The sequence below is a fragment of the Staurois parvus genome, unplaced genomic scaffold (genome assembly GCF_062004578.1).
Source record: "Staurois parvus isolate SC_StPar_1 unplaced genomic scaffold, SC_StPar_1.0 ptg000980l, whole genome shotgun sequence".
In the NCBI taxonomy this organism is placed as follows: domain Eukaryota; kingdom Metazoa; phylum Chordata; class Amphibia; order Anura; family Ranidae; genus Staurois; species Staurois parvus.
In genome coordinates, this window is record NW_028318776.1 from 3,940,187 (window position 1) to 3,961,946 (window position 21,760).

General features: G+C 41.4%; 1 protein-coding gene across 2 annotated transcripts in view; it reads right to left on the reverse strand.

Annotated features, from left to right (window-relative positions):
• Positions 1–21,760, reverse strand: part of CORIN (corin, serine peptidase) — a 329,820-nt gene that overhangs the window by 175,009 nt on the left and 133,051 nt on the right. The window lies entirely within an intron of this gene.

A 21,760-nucleotide genomic window follows, 5' to 3' on the forward strand; every position in this document is an offset into this window, starting at 1 on the left:
CATGAAGTCCACTGCTGGGTCCATAGCCCAGCACTGGATGTGATGACATTGAGGCACAGTTTACCGCCAACAGAGCACGTTTGCCAAGGAAGCGGAGGATCAGGTAGGTAAATTGCTTTTACTCTCCCCTAGAAAAAGCAAGCAGTTAACCCTTGCAGCGCAGGCCCAGCCCTACTGTATTTTTATATGTCCGGGAATTGGAATGTAAGAAAACATCCAGATGCTTACTGTTAAGACAAATGACAGAACAGGGTTTCATTTACAAAAGTAAGAACACCACAGAGGAACTTCATATCTTTCAAAGCAGATTTTACAAGAATACATGGATATCCCTTTTATTTATCTTTATCAACATCAGCAACTAATGTTAGTCAAACAATAATGGAACATTCTCTCAAACAATACCATACACATGTATGCTTCATCAATTATAGAGTTCCATGTATGAAATACACCCAAGAGTGTGAACGTCTCAAGCACTGGCACAGCCGACACGAATAATCCCTGTAATTAACCTAATATGTTTATTTTCCATAATCGTCTCCCCATCTACTGCCCATAATGTGGTATATTCTTGTAATACCTCAATCATGAAAATACCACATTATGGCCACTCGATGGCGCTGGCAATCACATGAAATAGGACATATTAGGCAAATAGCAGGGATCATTGTTGACAGCCATGGCAATGGTTGACACATTTGCAGTGCAACTTAAAAAAATAAATAAAAAATAGACTCCCCTTTTAATGGTGTGTAGCAAAGCTGGCTAATAAAACTAAAACTGGTCACTGGATCTGCAATCAACAAAAATTGAATAATAAGTTTCAGTTTTCTAACCGCTTAGAAATACCTGCTGTGTTTACAGGCTTCGGATGGCAAGATTCTTCTCTTCATACAAAAAGCTGATTTCCTTACCTCTGTTGGTAACTGTAAAGATGAATTTCTTCTCATTGCTAGTAGCTACCTAGATACAGTGGGTATAGAAAAGAATCACCCCCTTTAAAATAATCACATTTTGTTATTTTGCATCCTGAAAAGAAGACAGACACAGTTTTGTTTTATCCAGCTGTGTTTACTTAGTGCAACTTATAACCTCCAAGTGAAAGATATAATACCAACATAGAAAAAGTCAGAAACATAAATCAAAAATAGAATCACTGAGTTGGAAAAGGATCCCTCCCTTGTGTCATTATTTTGTTGAACCACCTTTTGCTTTAATTCCAGCCTTTAGCCTTTTAGACTGCAATATTTGCCCACACTTCTTTGTAGAACTGCTCAGGTTCAGTTAAATTTGGTGGTGACCTTTCGTGGACTGCAGTCTCCAAGTCATTCCACAGATATTCAGTGGGGTTTAAGTCTGGGCTCTGACTAGGCCGTGCAAGGACATTCATCTTTTTCTCCTTCAACCACTGTGTGCTCATTTTGCTGTGTGCTTTGGGTCACTGTAATGTTGGGAGGTAAACCACCTTCTCATTGACAACTTTCTGGCAGAGGGCAGCAGATTTTCCTCAAGAATTTGACGGTATTATGCCCCATTCATTTTTCCTTCTATCCTGACAAGAGCTCCAGTCCTTGCTGCAGAGAAACACCCCCCAGAACAGGATATTACCACCTCCATGCTTTACTGTAGGAATGGTGTTATTTGGATAGTGATCTGTATTGCATTTCCGCCAGACATATTGTTTAGTGTTGAGGCCAAACAATAAAATTTTAGTCTCATCTGACCACAACACCATTTTTCATGTGGCCTCAAAATCTTTAAAGGAGCATTTTGGTAAAGCTCAGTCCTGACTACATGTGTCCTTTCTTGAGGAGTGGCCTTTTTTCTTGCAACCCTCCCATACAAGCTACATTTATGGAGAATTTGTTGTATTGTTTTCATATGCACACAATGACCACTCTGTCATACATTCCTGCAACTGCTTCAGAGTTGCTATAGGCCTCTTGCTAGTGTCTCTGACCAGTTTCCTCTTGGTTTTTTCATCCAGTTTGGAGCAAAGTCCTGATCCAGGGAGGGTCTGTGTTGTACCAAATACCTTCTACCTTCTAGTAATAGACATCACTGTGCTTCTAGACATTGGTTAAGCCATTTAATTTTTTTAATCCTTCTCCTGACTTGTGCCTGTCCACAACTTTATCCTGGAGATCTTTTGACAGTGCTTTGCCACCCATAGTTGATTGTTTTCTTTAGTTGCCTACCAGGGACTGAAATGCTCCAGGAAAGCTCTTTCATGCTGAGCTAATCAAAATGACCACAGCAGATAACATATGAAAGTCAAATGACTGTGTCCCATTGAGAAGGTGATTAGCTACACTTAATTGCGTTAAAAAGTTATTTTTAGGAGGGGGTGATCTTTTTTTCAACTCAGTGATTCTATTTTTGAATTGTTTTTATTTTTTTCTGACATGTTGGTGTTATAATTTTCACTTGGACATATTGTTGCACTGAATAAATACAGCTGGATACAACAAAAACTGTGTCTTCATTTCAGGCTGCAAAGCAACCAAATGTGATTATTTTAAAGGGGGTGATTCTATTCTGTACACACTGTAAATGACGGCCTCTTTTAAAGTGGTTTAACTGCTTGTTCAGAATATGTAAATATTTTAGTGTACATAGTCTGGACACAAGGTCCATTTTAACCCATTTTTTGCTATGTACGCCCCCCCAAATAAAAACCCCACTGAATTATACAGGGTATATATATAGCACACCCCATCCCTCCCCCTTGCTGTTGCTTCTCTCGTTTTCACCAGTAATTACTGGCTGTTATTATGACAGCCAAGACTTTCTCATGTAAATACAGCAGCCAGCTCTAGCAACTTCTGACAAAACAGATCCCTTGATCAGTGTTTATAAACACTGTTTAGACTCAGGATTCAGAGATACAAAGTAACATAATTATTACCTTCTATTTACTGTTTCATTTATCTGCAGATCAAATGGATGAGGTTCAATCTGATGACAGTTAAAGCAACCTTAAAAGTAGTTTTTAACCATTTATTAACTCTTAGTTAATCCTAATCAACTAAAAAAAAGACAAAATACAATTTATATTTCTTATCTACAGTAACAGTATTTTTTCTTAACCAACAATGGTCAAAGTAGAAAAATGTGAGCTTTTAAAGTGTTTTTCAATTATTTTTGTCTATAGATTGCATAAAAAATAGAACACTTTTGCAAGACAACATCATCGCTTTGTTGTCCTGAAAAAAACATTAAATATTTATTACCATTACATATCATCCTGTAGCACAGTGGCTAAGTGGTTAGCACTTCCACCTAGCAGCCCTAGGGTGTTGGTTTGAATCCCAACACTGACATTACCTACCTGGAGTTTGCATGTTCTCTCTGTGCCTGCATGGGTTTCCAACCTCACTCCAAAGACATGCTGGTAGGTTAATTGGCTTCTGTCTAAATCAGCATTAGTATGTAAGTTAGGCACCTTAGATTGTAAGCTTCTTGAGGACAGGGACTGATGTGAATATACAATATATATGTAAATTGCCAGTGCTATATGCCTACGGGATGTAAAGTCAGATTTTCTCCCTCTGGTCATACTCATCGCTGTTCTGTAATAAAGACCAAGCATATTGTGCGCCTAAACTCCATTAGCTTTCAAGTAGAAGGCCAAGTTATTTAGATATGCACCTAAGCTCAAAAGCGACATGATGGAAATAAATTCTTAACGTGTAAGTTCACCTTTACAGAAAATCTCTAAAGTGACCTTACACTGGACCCCGTTCCCATCCCGCATGGTCCCGCTGTATCAGTGTCGCACGATCTCCCACCATCAGGCACCAGGACGCTTCCTCACCAGTCCAAGGATTTGAAATCTCCTCTCCATACCTCTCAGCGAATACGTACAAGACGTATTCTAATTTGTCAGCACCATCACAAGGACGGCGCTGACCAATCAGAATCCATCTAGCCCGTCCTGTCAGTGAGAAAGCCAGGAGAATTTCAAATCCCCAGACCGGCATCCTGGCGCCTGACAACGGGGGATCGCAGGACACTGGTACAGCAGGACCAGGAGGGATGGGGAGGAGGTCCAGTATAAGGTCACCTTACAGATTTTCTGTAAAGGTGAATTTACACTTTAAGAGGTATACAGGATCAAGAACTGAAGTGGTTAAAGCTGGACTCCAGTCAAACAACTATATATACAAAAAAAAAAGAGTGAGCAAACTGTTTTACCTGATAAAGATAATTGAATATGGAATCTGTCTAGACAGTTCTAGGATTTACAAAGCCCTGCCAGACAGCATAGCCTTGTGGCCTGACTTTTCTCTACTGCAGCTACGAAATCAAGCTTGGTCAACTCCTTCTCCCCAACCCCTGATTGAATAGTAAAGGAGCAACATACTGACTTGTTCATCCCTCTGTCAGCAGACCTACAGTCAGTACAACTGGTTGATTCTTGAGATGTTTTTTTAGAAAATTCTCTGTGCCAATATCTCACCGTTAGTGCAAAAGTCACAAATAATCCCTGTAATGTTTGCTATATGTGTAAAATGTCAGTTTCTATTCGTCAAATGCAACATTCTGTAACATTCATAGAGTTCTCTGATTGGGCGAGGTGGAGATCATGACATCACTGCCCCACCTCTCTACCTCACCCTTCATTGAGAAAATGCAAAGTGTTCTCTGAATAGCGACCTCCTGTGTTCATCAAGCAGCATAGCAGCCGCTCAGCATGGGACCCTGGAAGTGACCGCTGTGGTAGCAGTGCCTACTACATAGATTTCCAGCTTCCATAGGGATCCCACACATGACACATGCAAACCTAGCAGGATCATATGCATACCTAAACTTCAGCTTTATGCAGGGCTAGATCTAGCCTGTCTGACCTGGGGTGCAAAGCATCAACACACTTTCATTTTATCTTTGTGGTTATGTGCACCACAGTGGTTGGGCTGGGCTTCAGTGCCTCATTATAGGGTTCAACCTACTAGTGCCACAGGTCCTGGGGGGGGAGGAAAAAATCTGGGGGTGCACAGCCCACCCCAGCACCCCCTAGATCTGGCCCTGGCTTTAAGGTTATTTTCACACAGGAGCGAACATTAGAGAAAGTTAAATGAATACAGGAGGTCAGTATTCAGAGAACACTTTGCATTTTCTCAATGAAAGGTGAGGTGCAGAAGCAGGGCAATGATGTAACCATCTTCACCTTGCCCAATCAGAGAATGCTTTTATTGTTAGGGAAAGTCCCATTTGCCCTGTGAAAGGCAACTAATATGAACTGACATTTCATACATATTGAAAACATCATGGGTATTATTCCTGACTTTTGCACAAACACTGAACCAATTTTACCAGCCTGAGCAGTTTAGCTGTGTCTATTCACAATTCTGTGCCCAAGAACATGGGGGGTTTTAGAAAATAGAGGGTTTTTTTAATGAATGTAGAAGAAATCAGCAAAATGAAAATAATATTGTCATTGAATTTTACAAGCCAAGCTTGCTTGTATGATTTGTAATTACAGTCAGGTCCATAAATATTGGGACATCGACACAATTCTAACATTTTTGGCTCTATACACCACCACAATGGATTTGAAATGAACCAAACAAGATGTGCTTTAACTGCAGACTGTCAGCTTTAATTTGAGGGAATTTACATCCAAATCAGGTGAACGGTGTAGGAATTACAACAGTTTGCATATGTGCCTCCCACTTGTTAAGGGACCAAAAGTAATGGGACAATTGGCTTCTCAGCTGTTCCATGGCCAGGTGTGTGTTATTCTTTCGTTATCCCAATTACAATGAGCAGATAAAAGGTCCAGAGTTCATTTCAAGTGTGCTATTTGCATTTGGACTCTGTTGCTGTGAACTCTCAAGATGAGATCCAAAGAGCTGTCACTATCAGTGAAGCAAGCCATCATTAGGCTGAAAAAACAAACAAACCCATCAGAGAGATAGCAAAAACATTAGGCGTGGCCAAAACAACTGTTTGGAACATTCTAAAAAAGAAGGAACGCACCGGTGAGCTCAGCAACACCAAAAGACCCGGAAGACCATGGAAAACAACTGTGGTGGGTGACCGAAGAATTCTTTCCCTGGTAAAGAAAACACCCTTCACAACAGTTGGCCAGATCAAGAACACTCTGCAGGAGCTAGGTGTATGTGTGTCAAAGTCAACATTTGAGAAGACTTCACCAGAGTGAATACAGAGGGTTCACCATAAGATGTAAACCATTGGTGAGCCTCAAAAACAGGAAGGTCAGATTAGAGTTTGCCAAATGACATCTAAAAAAGGCTTCACAGTTCTGGAACAACATCCTATGGACAGATGAGACCAAGATCAACTTGTACCAGAGTGATGGGAAGAGAAGAGTATGGAGAAGGAAAGGAACTGCTCATGATCCTAAGCATACCACCTCATCAGTGAAGCATGGTGGTGGTAGTGTCATGGCGTGGGCATGTATGGCTGCCAATGGAACTGGTTCTCTTGCATTTATTGATGATGTGACTGCTGACAAAAGCAGCAGGATGAATTCTGAAGTGTTTCGGGCAATATCATCTGCTCATATTCAGCCAAATGCTTCAAAACTCATTGGACGCAGCTTCACAGTGCAGATGGACAATGACCCAAAGCATACTGCAAAAGCAACCAAAGAGTTTTTTAAGGGAAAGAAGTGGAATGTTATGCAATGGCCAAGTCAATCACCTGACCTGAATCTGATTGAGCATGCATTTCACTTGCTGAAGACAAAACTGAAGGGAAATGCCCCAAGAACAAGCAGGAACTGAAGACAGTTGCAGTAGAGGCCTGGCAGAGCATCACCAGGGATGAAACCCAACGTCTGGTGATGTCTATGCGTTCCAGACTTCAGGCTGTAATTGACTGCAAAGGATTTGCAACCAAGTATTAAAAAGTGAAAGTTTGATTTATGATTATTATTCTGTCCCATTACTTTTGGTTCCTTAACAAGTGGGAGGCACATATGCAAACTGTTGTAATTCCTACACCGTTCACCTGATTTGGATGTAAATACCCTCAAATTAAAGCTGACAGTCTGCAGTTAAAGCACGTCTTGTTCATTTCATTTCAAATCCATTGTGGTGGTGTATAGAGCCAAAAATGTTAGAATTGTGTCGATGTCCCAATATTTATGGACCTGACTGTATATAGGGAGCAGCCATATTAACTCAATACATACACAGGACCTACTTCTTGCTTTACAGCAGGTGTCTGCAAATTATTTACACAAAGGGCCAGTTTGCTGTCTCAGACTTTAGGGGGTCTGTACTATGGCCAATGGGGATAGAAAATGTCCACGCATCAGTGGAAGAATTATATAGCAACTGTGGTAAGTATGAGGAATAGAGTCCCATTGTTGATGTCAATGGCAGGAATAGTGCCTCGTATCAATGGCAGGCATAGTACCCCATGAGCTGGATAAAAACAAGCAAAGGGCCGCATGCAGCAATCAAGATGAAGTTTGGAGACCACTGTTTCCCAGTGCTATACAGTGTTTTTTTCTGCTACTTCTCTCACAATGCAAATCTATGTGGTTAATGCATTAAAGCAGTAGACATTGTTCTAACAAAACAAGCTATCTGATATCTCTGAAGAAGATGGTATATTTCTTGAAACACGTTACTATGCTACGGTTTCCCAGGTCATAGAGGTCCAAGATTTATCACAAGCTTGTGCATTTTACAATCTCTGTGAGTATCCTTTTAAGTTGTTTTATTAATAAATGTGCTTATGATAAGGCACTAGGCTGGTGTGCCCACTTTTTTAGGCTTTTCTTTGGAATTATAGGTTTTCCCAGTCTAAGGAGGACAACTAGACCGTGAATGGATTCTGGGCATGGTAAAAATTGGATGGAGTATCGAACCTGCCAGTCAGTGCCACCTATCAGTTCCACCTATCAGTGCTGCCAATTAGTGCCACCTATCAGTGCCAGTCAGTGTTGCCTATCAGTGCCAGTCAGTGCCAGTCAGTGCCGCCTAACAGTGCCAGTCAGTGCCGCCTAACAGTGCCAGTCAGTGCCACATAACAGTGCCAGTCAGTGCTGCCTATCAGTGCCGCCTATCAGTGCCATATATCAGTGTCATGTATCAGTGCTGCCTTTCAGTGCCCATCAGTGATGCCTGTCAATGCCCATCAGTGCAGCCTACCAGTGCCTCATCAGTACCATCAGTGCCACCTATCAGTGTCCATCAGTGCAGCCTATCAGTGCCCATTACTGCAGCCTCATTAGCGCACATCAGTGAAGGAGAAAAATCACTTATTTACAAAATTGTATAACAAAAACTAAGAAAAAGCGTTTTTTTTTTTTCAAAATTTTCAGTGGTTTTTGGTTTGTTTAAGAAAAAATAAAAATCCCAGAGGTGATTAAATACCACTAAAATAAAGCTCTATCTGTCTAAAAAAAATTATAAAAATTTCATATGGGTACAGTGTTGCATGACCACACAATTGTCATTCAAAGTGTGACAGCGCTGAAAGCTGGAAATTGGCCTGGGCAGGAAGGGGGTATAAGTGCCCTGTAGGCTAGTGGTTAAAGAGCCATCCTGACAAGCAAATGATCTTTTATTAACAAAGATATTAGTCTTCATACGCCTGATGGTAAACACATACTCCATAGAAAATGTTATATCTCACATGGAAGATTAAAGAAGGACTGTTGTAACTAAATGTTTTCAAATACAGTTCTGGGTTTGTTTCTGCTTGTCACATTAAATTATCTTACTTTTTCTGTGGGGTCTTTAGAAACCAAGAAGCTGCCTTCCATTATAAATAATATGGTTATCATTACTGTTTTATATAGCACTAACATATTACACATCATTTTACTATTTGAAGAAGAAAAAAGTGTCTTAACTATTCCCTTTTCTATCCAAATTTTAGCTATGGCTTTACATATAATTTGGAATCTATGTACAATAGATTAGTTTTGTGAATGTTGCAGCTTTTGCGAAAAGTCACAAAAAATACCTACAATGTTTTCAATATGTTTGAAATGTCAGATCCAATTTTTTGTTTTTCTCAAGGCAAATATAACATACCCTTACATTCAATACTGTGTGAAAACAGCCTTAACAACATTTGGCCAGAAGAGGAAAAGAACATTCAACCAATAAAAATATAGCCTAACACTAAAGGCAAAGAACAGTTGTAAGAATACCCTAAAAGAACATTATGGGACTTTACTGGTACAGTATAGGACAAACTCACATTTATAAAATTACACATTTTATTGAGTACATAATGAAGTAACATTGTTTAAAAACAATACTTGGCTAACCAGCCCAAGTAGTATCAGCATTGTTCTCTACAACATTGTGTCCTCCAAAGGTCGACGCGTTTGGCTTGTTAGCTTCTTCAGGACCGTAGAAATTGGAGGCAAAGAGATCAATTACCTTAGCTAAGAAAAAATATATATACACATATATATATATAGCATTAATCATACAAATAAAGTTCCAAAGAAAACAAGAACATTGAAAACTGTTCTCCACAAGCTCACATACTGATACAAACGGGCACACATAAAGGGAGTCAGCAAAGTAGTCTTGGGTGGGCACCCATATCCAGTGTTCATCCTGATGTCCCAAATAAAATGGTATCCTAACCCAAAGGAAACCCACAAAAGATGAAACAAAAGGGAGAAAAGACCAAAAGGGGGGGGGGGGGCACCAGCCCAAACAGCGAGCAGCAATAAATCACTTACTTGGTCGGGGAACAAACAGCGGAACAATTCATATATAGATGAGTCCATACAGGGCATATAATCCATAGAACCTCTTGTCTATATAATCTAAACATGACAATACACAAATAATCAATAGGAACTCCTTCAATATGGAAATGCCCATCTCTTGAGGACTGGGAAATGCCAGCACTCCTTTCCAAACACCTACCTATCACTCCTACCGTCAAAAGGTGGGAGAAGGTGCGCAGTCAAGTGCAATGCTAAGCCTCAGTGCTTTGTAATATAAATCCACTCCTTTAGATGTTCAAGTATATAAATGTGGAATAACTCCTTCACCCATAACTCCTATAATATAATTTACAATGCTATGCTCAGGAAGCCCCCCAATACCTCCTCTCCCTTTATTGTAATGTGTCTCTCACCTTGGAATACCTTCACATCATATTCAGCCAGCCGTGTATTTAGTTCAATGGCGCCAAAACCAGCGCCCGGCGGGGCACCTAAATAGAGTCACCCACCGGATATGCGTCATCCAGTGCCTTACATCACATCCGCCCCGATTCAATACAGGGCGGAAGTGAATCAACTCAGCAGTCCAAGCACGCACAGCGCATGCGCACCCATAGTCCAGCTCACATCCTGGCTTCACAGCACCACCCACAGTGGCAAACGGGAGCAATGCCAGCTGCCACCACCTCAGCTCCACATCCTTGGGAAACACGGGATAATATGGCTAAGAACATTTGATCAGAAAAGGAAATAATATATAGGAGGCCTCCACTTGCACAGTGTGCAAAGTGTATGTAGATTTCTGTGCTCTTTAGGTATGTGTTGCAGGTTGCTCTGTTGTTAGGGAGGTTCAGCGAGTGGCTGAATTAATAGGTGTTCGGCCAAATGAACCTTCAGTTTCAGGAGAAAGTGAAACATTTAGCAGCAATATTATTACTGCTGCTTCCTCCTCAGTGCTCCTGGTTGTTAGGGCTTGTTTACACTTGCTTCAAAATGTGGCATTGGACACACTTTTTTAAAGCAGTCTGAATGCCAATCAAAGCACCTGTCACTAAATAAAATGGTACGCTTACAGTCCTGTTCACATGTAGCGTTCGGTTTGTTTCGCTTCAATAGAGCCTCCATAGAGGTCTATTACAAACCTCACAAGGTTTAGGTATTCTCATGTTTATTTCTTTTGTTTGTATTGGTATGACACAAAAAAGTTGAGAAACAAAAAGCCAAATCTGACACATTCCATGCAGAACTACAAAAATGGACATTGATAAAATTATGGGCACCCTCAATTTAATATTTGGTAGCACACCCCTTAGAAAAAATAACTGAAATCAATCGCTTCCTGAAACCATCAATGAGTTTCTTACACCTCTCTGCTGGAATTTTGGACCACTCTTCTTTCTTTCGCCAACTGCTCCAGGTCTCTCAGGTTGAAAGGATTCCATTTCCAAACTGCTCTTTCAACATCTCTCCACAGGTGCTCTATGGGATTGAGATCTGGTCTCATTGCTGGGCAGTTCAATACTCTCCAGCGCATTGTCTGAAACCATTTTTGGGTTTGACATGTGCTCTGGGTCATTGGCCTGTTGTAAGACCCGTGACCTCTGATGGAGACCCAACTTTCTGACACTGGGCCCTACATTGCACCCCAGAATTCTTTGGTAGTCTTCAGCTTTCATAATGCCATGCATATGGTCATGACATCCACTGCCTGAAGCAGCAAAGCAACTCCAAAATATCAGTGAACCTTTACCATGTTTGACTGTAGGGACTGTATTCTTTTCTTTAAAGGCCTCACTGCTTTTTCTGAAAACAGTAGAATGATGAGCTTTACCAAAAAACTGTAATTTTGTTTCGTCTGTCCACAGCACATTCTCCCAAAAGGATTTTGGCTTCCTCAGATAGGTTTTGCCAAACTCCAATCTGGCTTTCTTATGTTTGTGTGTCAGCAGTGGGGTCCTCCTGGGTCTCCTACCACGTCCCTTTTCATTCAGATGGCAATGTACAGTGCCAGCTGACACAGTTGTACCCTGTGTCTGAAGGTCAGCTTGAATTTGACTGGAAGTTGATCAAGGTTCTTTAGCCACCATCCAAACAATCCTTCACTGCAATCCTGATCAATTTTTCTCTTTCATCCATGTCAGGGAGATTACTTACAGTGTCATGGGTTGTAAACTAGACCCAGGAGCATTATATTCTCTGGAAATTGACTTGTAACCTTGAGATTGTCCATGCTTTTCCACAATTTTTGTTCTCAAATCTTCAGACGATTATTTGCTGCTCTTTCTTTTCTCCATAATCCATGTGGCACACAGAGACACACAACATAAAGGTTGTGTCAATTTGTCACCATTTTAACTGGTTGCTGATGTGATTTTTATATTGTCAGCACCTGTTAATTGATACAGGTGAGTTCAATTACAAATTACAGGAGCATCACAAACTTGGAATGCAATTATTTCTTACAATTTTGAGAAGATGCCAATAATTTTATCCAGTCCATTTTTGGAGTATTGCGTGGAATTCGTCAGCTTTGGCTTTTTATTACTCCACTTTTTTGTGTGGTACTAATACAAACAAAAGAAATAAACATGAGAATGCCTAAACATTTGTATTTGCAACAACCTTCTTGGTGAAGTGGTGCATTATCTCACAGAAATGCAGGGGTGCAATATTTTTGGTCATGACTGTATATTCTGGAAGTTCCTGGTACAGATGTCTGGTCTGTCACACATGTTGCACAGCATGGGAGCAATATAGCAGGAGGTGAGCAGGGACCAGAGAGAGGGGAATCAGCAAACCAGAGGATCAGCAGAGCTGTGGGTTACTACTGTGTGGGGGATCAGCAGAGCTGGGGGTTACTACTGAGTGGGATCTCTCTTTGCCTTCTCTTCTGTTTTATTGTTTTGTAACAAATTTTGTTGCTCAATTTAAAAACTTAAAAAAGTTGATTCTCTGTCCTGGGAATATCTGCGGTTTGTGCTGTCTCGTTGGGGTTTTGGGGATTCTATTCTTTCTTGGATTCAAGCCTTGTATTCTTCCCTTCGGCTTCTGTTAAGTACGCTGGGTATTTCTCAGATCCCTTTCCTATTTGGCGAGGGACGAGACAGGGCTGCCCCCTGTCCCCGGCGGTCTTTGTCCTGGCACTTGAGCCACTGGCTTTGGACCGATTATAATGTATCAGAGGTTCCTTACGCGGGACAGGAGTTCAAGTTGAATCTTTTTGCAGACGATGCCCTCTTGACTCTCACTAATCTTCTGACGATGCTTCCAAATTTGCAACAGGTTCTTGAGTGCTTCTCCTTGATTTCGGGTCTTCGTATTAATTTGGATAAGACAGTCGCTCTCAATATTACTTTGGCCTCAGATTTGGTTTCACGCCTACAGTCCCACTTCCCTTACAAATGGGCTTCCTCTTCTCTTGAATACCTAGGCATTTGCTTGACCTCCGCCTTTGACTCATTGTTTGCTGCAAATTATTATCCATTGCTTCACTATGTGTCCTCCCTTATGCATTCTTGGCAATTTCCACACCTGTCTTGAATAGGACGGGTTAATTCAGTGAACATGACCCTCCCAGTGAGGGATCCTCCTCATTTTCTTCAGTTGATTCAGGCGAAGATTATGCATTTTATCTGAGCTGATAAGAGCCCCAGAGTCTCCAGAACTACGCTTTTTTGTTTATAGACTCCAGGGTGGTCTTCGGGTGTCTAATGTAACTAAGTATCATCAGGTGAGCCAGATTGCCCCACTGTCTATGTTGCACGCTTCCTCAGACGTTCCTCTCTGGGTCCTGCTGGAACTACCTAATTGTGCCCCAGTGGCCTGACGTCACCTTTCTTGCCTTTGCTTGTAGTTATCATTGGGGCACAAGTGCAGTACCTACCACACTTATAGTCAATTGACACATTCTCTAGCTGAGTACCTGAAAGCCAGTGCCGGGAAAAGGTCATATAGTGTGAGCATCATGTCTCAGGAAATATCTTCTCCCTCCAAAAAAAAAAAAAAAATACAGCACTAATTTGCACACTCACCACCCTACATACAAATTCGCTCTGGAAGCCCAAATCCTCCCTAAGCAGAAATGCAAACCTTCCCCCTCTGGATATCTAGTCTTACAGATTAAACCAGCCCTTTGAGGGCAACCGTAATGCTGATACGTATAATCAAAGAATAAATGGTGAGCGCAAGACAAAAAAGGAAAAAGTAAAGCAGCTAGCACAATGTGGCAAACCCTCTGTCTCCACCAAAACAAAACACTATAATATCAATGTGCAGCGCTAATAAAAATGTGTGCTATAATCAATGATGACCAGTGTAATCATAAAAGAGAAAGGAAACATCATAAAAAAGAAATAGAGCATAGTGAATGAAGAAACAAAATGGACGGTATAACAAATAACAAATTAAAACAAATAAATAAGTCCTCTAAATATCATAGTAGTCCCCAAAATAGTGATGTTATCAAATCAACAAAATGTAGTGACTTCTGTGACTTCCGCACTGCACCTCCATCATAATGCACGCACCAGAAGTAAGTAGCAAGCAAGCCCAGGGAAGAATGACACTAAGGCATGTTCCTGCTTGTTCCACCTAGACTAGGTGGATCCAATTGAGAATGTGCATGCACGTGAAACATGGCAGGGAGGAGCCTACGTGATGATGTCACACCGCCGTGTCCAAGTGATGATCTGGTGGCCATCTTTGTTAGTGCTTTTTATCCATTGATGATTTTATGCTCCACGTGGTTGCTATATTTTTAGGCCTGCCTGACGGAAGAGCGCGCCTGGACTTATATCGTCCTGCACATGCTCAGAAACGCGTCATTTTGATGACGTCAGACACCACATGTGCTGATCCCGGACATCTTGGAGACTCTGCCAGGCTCCACCATCCACGCTGCATATGCACAGCACCATCTGCTGGCAGACACCTTGGAGATTCCACTAGGCTTACCATCCATGTTGCACATGCACAGCACCACCTGCTGATGGACTCAATCGATCTTCTCTCTGGATCAGATACACAACAACATCTGGCTACAGACATCTCACCCTCTTACCCATGAGCCTGTTTCTATTAAATACCTTCACAGTACACACTTAGAGGCGCTGTGTTTCTTTGTTTCCCTTCTTCAGAGTTATGCTTCGCTCCTACGCAGCTTTCCCTTAGTGCCTACTGGACTACCTTCACCCCTGCCCATTTGGAACTCATCAAACATACATGGACTGCCACACCATGTGCCTGTTATCCCTTTTGTGGAGATGGAGACTTGGCTACTTTACTTTTGATTGTTCATTTGGTGTATCCCTGGCTTCCGGAGAGGTTCCACCTTCAACCGGGTCACCGGCAGAAGGAACAAGTAGGAACACCCCTTAGTGTCATTCCTCTCTGGGCTTGCTTGCCACTTACTTCTGGTGAGTGCATTATGGTGGAGGTGTAGTGCGGAAGTCACAGAAGTCACTACATACACTATTTATTTATTTTCATTTGTAATGTGTTATACCGTCCATTTTGTTTCTTCATTGGAGTATTCACTATTCTCTATTTATTTTTTATGATGTTTCCTTTCTCTTTTATGATCACAGTGGTCATCATTGATTATAACACACATTTTTATTAGCGCTGCACATTGATATTATAGTATAATGCTGATATGGCCCGTGATGAAATGGAGTTTGACACCCCTGGCCTAGCCCATTCATTACTGAGGCCTACTGCTTTAATGTCTCCCTATGATTCTGAAACCACAGGACTCCTGTCTGCTCCCTGCAGACAGGATTACATTTAGTATCCCATTTCAAACCTCTTCCAGCTTTAAAGGAACTTGCTTCATCAGACTAGTGTATCACCTGTAGGGGCTCAAAGTCTGCTGACTCTGCTTACACCCCTTTCTTCAACTTTAGCAAATTCCCACATTCACCTTCTGTGTTAAGGAGACCTTACCCAGTTTAACACCACTCTAGAGAAGCAGGGAGGAGCCTGAACATGGCGGCAGTGGGGAGTGAGCGGCACTAGCTATCGGCTAGGTTCCGCTCCCCGACCTCCCTAGTGACCCTTAGGACCTGACTCACCGGAGTCTGGAGGGACGCTGAACAGAGCCCGGAGAGCCGGTGATGGAAGCCGGATGAAGGGTGCAGTGAAGCGCCGGCCCCTCCGGTGCTTCTCGAGAGAGAGATCCGGATCGCTGGAGGACGAGGTGACGTGGCGGGGGCGTGTAGTAGCCGCGGAGGACCTCTGGGAGAAGAGGAAACCGGCCGGCCGCCTGACTGACAGGGAGACGCCGGCTTAGGCTAACGGCTCTCTGTCGCCCACAACCCCCCGGCCAACTGCTGCCCATAAACCCCGGCTACCTACTGTCTGTAGCCCCCGGTTCACTGCTGCCTGGAGCCCCCGGCCAGCTGACTGCTCGATCCTGGGCCAGGGAGACCCGGGAGTGCCAGGAGACCCACCCTGCATCCCTTGGATGAAATCCAGACAGAGAAAAGGAGCTACAGCGTTGGAAGCCCAGAGGAACCCCCCCCAGGACAGAGTTGTTGTGAAGACCCTCCACCCAAACTTGGAGCTACCGCTCTGGGAAGAGAAGGGTGAGTGAGAGCTGCTAGGGGTCTATTGTCTATTGTATAGTTGACTCCTGAGTGACATTGGGGTCCAAGGGGTTAAGGAGGAGAGGGGAGGATTCCCTGGGTTCAGAAGAGAAGAGTCCCACACACCCCTAGGAGAGCATATGCAAAAGTAGTAAACCCGTCTGGATCATAAATCATAAGGGAGAGGTACAATTTCCATCTAGAGAGTATAGAAGGCAAAAGACTTAAAGAGGATATGAAGAATAAAGGTCTTAAGGGAGCAGGGCTCAAAGGGTCCCAATCAGGCACGATAAAGAAATTTACATCATATGGAAACATTATGCCAGAAAGGGCCCAAGGCACAAGCGCTAAAGGGGAAATGGACACTAGCTCAGGAAACAGTCCAAGACTATCACTGGGTATGAACAGCAGTTGTAGCCAACAAATAGCGGATGGCTTGGGAAAAAAAGAACTTGATGGTGAACTACAAGTACCGAATAAGAAGGAGATGATAGAAATGTTTCAAAGTTTGGAGAAAAACGATAAAACATGAAATGACAGCTATTCGAAACGACTTAGGCCATCTGCTATCGAGAATGGAAGAAACAGAGGAGAAAGTCAAAACCCAGGCCCAAACCATAGATAATCTAAGGAAAAAAATAACCCATTTGGAGAAAACCCAGAAAAAATTGTTTTATAGGATGGAAATTCAAGAAAATAAAGAAAGAAGGTGTAACCTTAGGGTGCGAGGAATTCCAGAATCTGCAAAAGGGGAAATATTATATTATACTAGTTAATAAAATCTTAAACTCCATAAGAGACAGACCTGAAACAGAAGTGATTGAACTGGATAGAGTGTTCAGAATAGGAAAATTTAAACAAGATACTGAGAGGGAAAGATCGAGAGATATAGTTGTCCAGTTCCAGAAGTTTGGGGTCAAAAATGAGATTTGGAAAAAGATCAAGGGAAGATCGTTAATTAAGTATGGAGACTTGACTATTCAAATTTTTGCGGATTTAACATCAGAGACTCTATGGAGAAGGAGATCCCTGAGACCCCTATTAGAGCAAATGAGAAAACAGAATGTGCAATATAGATGGGGTACTTCGGCATCTCTAATTGGCTGGAAAAATGGGGTCACAGCATACCTGAGATTCCCTGAGGAACTGAGAGATTTTTGTGATAGACTGGATTTGCAAAGAATGGAGATAACTGGGTGGGAAGAAGAAAAAGAAGAAACGGATGATACAAGACAGGAGGACTGGCAGCGGGTCGGGGGGAGGGGGAGGGAGGTTCTGGCGTTGGGGAGAAAGGGGAGGGAGAATTAAGTAAAATATATGCTTTTTCTTTTCTCTCTCTTTTTCCCTAGCCCCTTTTGTAGCCCCCTTGTGGAAGTGGAAGTCCATCTGGAAGCTCCGGTTAAGGGAGGGAAGTAAAGGGTATTGTTGAGCCCAGTTGATAGAGAAAGGGGAGCTAGGGAGTTCGGAGGAGAGGTGAGCCGTCCATGGGCGGAGCTTAATCCCAGTATTTTAAATCAACCGTGGAAATAGTTCCACAAATGATTTGTAGGCAGTTTATAAGCCTAAAAATGGGTAGGGGAAAAATAAGAGGGGGGGGGGAGACGGGGGTTGGGTGGGGGGAAGGGGGGGGAGGGGGCGTGGGGTTAATATTCTGCAAGATATTCGGGCCTAATAGGAAGAGACGAATTAGAAGAGAGAGAGACAGAATTAAGAGGGATGGAAGAAATACAGTTTATAACATATAATGTGAATGGGTTGAATTGTCCTGGGAAAAGATTTAAAATGTTTAAAGAGTTACATCACAGGGCAACATCAGTGGTATTTCTACAGGAGACACATTTTGAGATAGAATCAAATGTGAAATTAAAATCCAAATATTATCCAACATGGTATTATGCTGACTCTCCAATCAAACGAGCAAAGGGGGTGGCAATAGGATTGGCAAAGAATATGAGATTTGAGTTGGAAGATAGAAAGATTGACCCGGAAGGGAGATTCCTGTTTTTGAAGGGTAAACTTCAGGGAATTGAATGTACACTAGCCAATATATACTGCCCCAACAAGAAACCTGAGATCTTTTTGAAGGGTTTGTTGAAAAAATTTATAGACTTTAAAAAAGGGCGTTTGATAATAGCAGGAGATTTAAATCTTTGTATGGACCCACAAAAGGATGCAACCTCCCTTGTGCAGAGAGAGGGGGGTAGGTCTCTGAGAGCCTTGAAGAAGGCGATCCACGAGTACCAACTGGTGGACACCTGGAGAATGATGCATATGAAAGACAGAGACTATACCTTCTTCTCTAATGCACATGAGATATACTCGAGACTGGATTATATTCTAATAGATCATCAACTTATTGAAATGCTGGTTAAAATAGAAATAGAGACAAGAACTTTTTCGGACCATGCCCCAGTCATAATGAAAATAGGATGGGGGAAAAGGTGGACGGGAGGTCTAGGATGGAGGTTAAATGAAGCTCTTCTCTTTGATGAGGATATTGTGCAGAAGATCAAGGAAGAGATTAAGGTATATTTCAAGGAGAATGAGACAGAGGAAGTATCGACAGCTACAGTATGGGAAAGTCATAAGGTATATATAAGAGGAATCTTGATTGCGATGGGAGCAAGGAAGAAAAAAGAAAGAAGAGAGAGGGTTAGAGGACTTTCAAAGGAAATCCTGGAGTTGGAGCAGATACATAAGAAGAAAATAACAATAGAAACAAGACAGAAGCTAATGGATAAAAGAGATGAATTAGAGAGATTGATGGAAGAGGAGAGGAGAAGAGTATATAACAAGGTATTGGGTGAAAGATATAGATGGGGTGATCGACCAGGAAAATACTTAATGAGAGCCCTGAATAAAAAGAAAAACAGGAATTATATAGAAAAAATAAAAAGCCCTAAGGGGGAGTTGGTCCACTCAACTAAGTACTATAGAAAGTTGTACAACATCAGCCACCAAGGTTCACCAAAAGAAAATAGAGAAGATATTAATGAAAAAAGGATGATATATTTAAAAAATGTGGGATTGCCAAAGCTCAGTGAAACACTATTGAACTCCTTGGAAGCAGAAATTTCTCAGGAAGAAATAGAAGTAGCATTAAGAAGTACAGGGGGAGGGAAAAGCCCAGGCCCGGATGGTTATACAATTAAGTACTATAAAAAATTCTGTGAAGTACTGTTACCAAAGTTAAAGAAATATATGAATGACTTGGGAGGTGGGATGGAGGGGAGGAGGGAATCCCTTCAGGCCCATGTTGTTCTCATACACAAGGAGGGAAAAGATCCTTCTCAGTGCTCTAGCTACAGACCAATTTCATTATTGAACACTGATACCAAGTTGTACACAAAGGTCCTAGCAAACAGGCTGAAAGATCTAATGCCCGAATGGATCCATGGAGACCAGGTGGGATTTGTCCGGGGAAGAGAGGGTAGAGACAATGGGTTGAGAACTTTGATGCTTATTCAGAAAAGTAGAAAAGGGAAAGCCCCGATGGTGCTCTTGTCAATTGATGCCGAAAAGGCGTTTGATAGAGTGGACTGGGGCTTTATGATGGACAACTTGGAAGTGTTGGGGATTGGAGAGAGAATGCCTGAGTGGATAGGTAAATTATATAGAGAGCCCACCGCAATCATCACGGTAAATGGGGAGAGGTCGGAATCCATCGGGATGTCCAATGGAACAAGACAAGGATGTCGATTGTCCCCCTTGTTGTATGTTTTGACATTGGAACCCCTGCTATCAATAATAAGGAATAGTGGAGCGATAAAGGTTATACAGATAGAAAACATAGAACATAAAGTAGCGGCCTTTGCGGACGACCTACTGTTTTATGTAGGCAACCCCCGAATAACACTACCAAGTATAATGAAGATCTTGAAGGAATATGGTGAACTATCAAATCTAAAAATTAACCCAACAAAAACAGAGATTCTGAACATTAATATACCAAAGAGCGAAAAAGAAAAAATAGAAAAAGAATTCCCCTTTATTTGGAGAGAAAAAGATATAAAATACCTAGGAATAAAACTTGCTACCTCACATAAACAACTGTATAGATTAAACTATATTTCTCTGATAAATGAGACTAAGGACGAACTAAAAAGATTAGAAGGAGGAAACCCATCATGGTTAGGACGTATAAACCTAATTAAAATGGTAATTATACCTAAAATACTCTATAGATTTCAAATGATCCCAATCAAACTCCCAGAGGCGTTTTTTAAGATAATGAGAAGAATGCTAACAAGATATATATGGAGGAATAACAAACCAAGAATATCATATGAAACACTAAGTAGGACTAAAGAGAAAGGGGGGATGGGACTACCTGATGTCAAGAGATATTAAAAAGCTGTAATTTTAGCAAGAATTTATGATTGGACTTTTAACTATAAGGGGAAAAGTTGGGTAAAAATAGAAAATGAACTGAGTGGAATTATTTTGAGTAAGATGATATGGGTTCCAGCACAGTATAGAACAATTAAAGAAAGCACAAGCACTTACACTTTAAATGTGTTAAAGATATGGGATAATTTACACAAACATATGAAGTGGGAATTAAACTCTATATTAATGCCTCTTGCAAACACGGAATTTTTCCCTCCAGGAAAAGATGAGATATCAGGGAGATGGTTTAAAAAGGAAGATATCCAATTGAGAGACGTATTGATAGAGGGGAAACTGAAAACATTTAAAGAACTAAAAGAGAGGGGAGGAGATATGTTTACTAAAATAGATGAGTGGAAATATCAACAATTAAAATGTTTTATTGGAACTCTCCCAAAACCCTTGAGATTAAAAAAGGAGTGGAATATGTTTGAAAGGCTATTAGAAACACGGCGAGATGGGAAACACGGTGTTACAAAAATGTATAAAATACTCACAGAATTAGACACAGACACAAAGTTAATTTTTATAATAAATTGGGAAAGAGACATGGAGGTGGAGATAGATGAAAATCAACAGAATAAGATATTTAGATTAGTTCACGAGAGTGTTAGTATGAGAGACGTTGAGATTAACTATAAATGTTTGACACGATGGCATATTACACCGAGCACTGAGCACAGGATGAGGGGGGAGAAGTCAAAAATGTGTTGGAGAGGATGTAGGGAGGAGGGCACGGTGTTCCATATTTGGTGGCAATGTCCAAAAATTCAGGATTTCTGGAAGACAATAGTCAATTTAATAGAAATAATAACTGGAAATAACATAGGATTAGACCCAAACATGTGTCTCCTACATAATGTTGAGACAACAGTAAATAAATACAAAGAATCAGGAGTATGGTACTACTTAAGTGCTGCAAAAGGGTTGATCCCCAAGTTTTGGTGGAAGACAGAGGTGCCGACGGAGGAGGATTGGATCAATAGGGTAAACCAGATTAGTAGAATGGAAAAATCTTATTATACTCAGGAAGACAGGTTGAAAATATACTACTCGCGATGGGAAAAATGGGAAAAATCAGGACTAAAAGAGAAATATAGAAAACTCT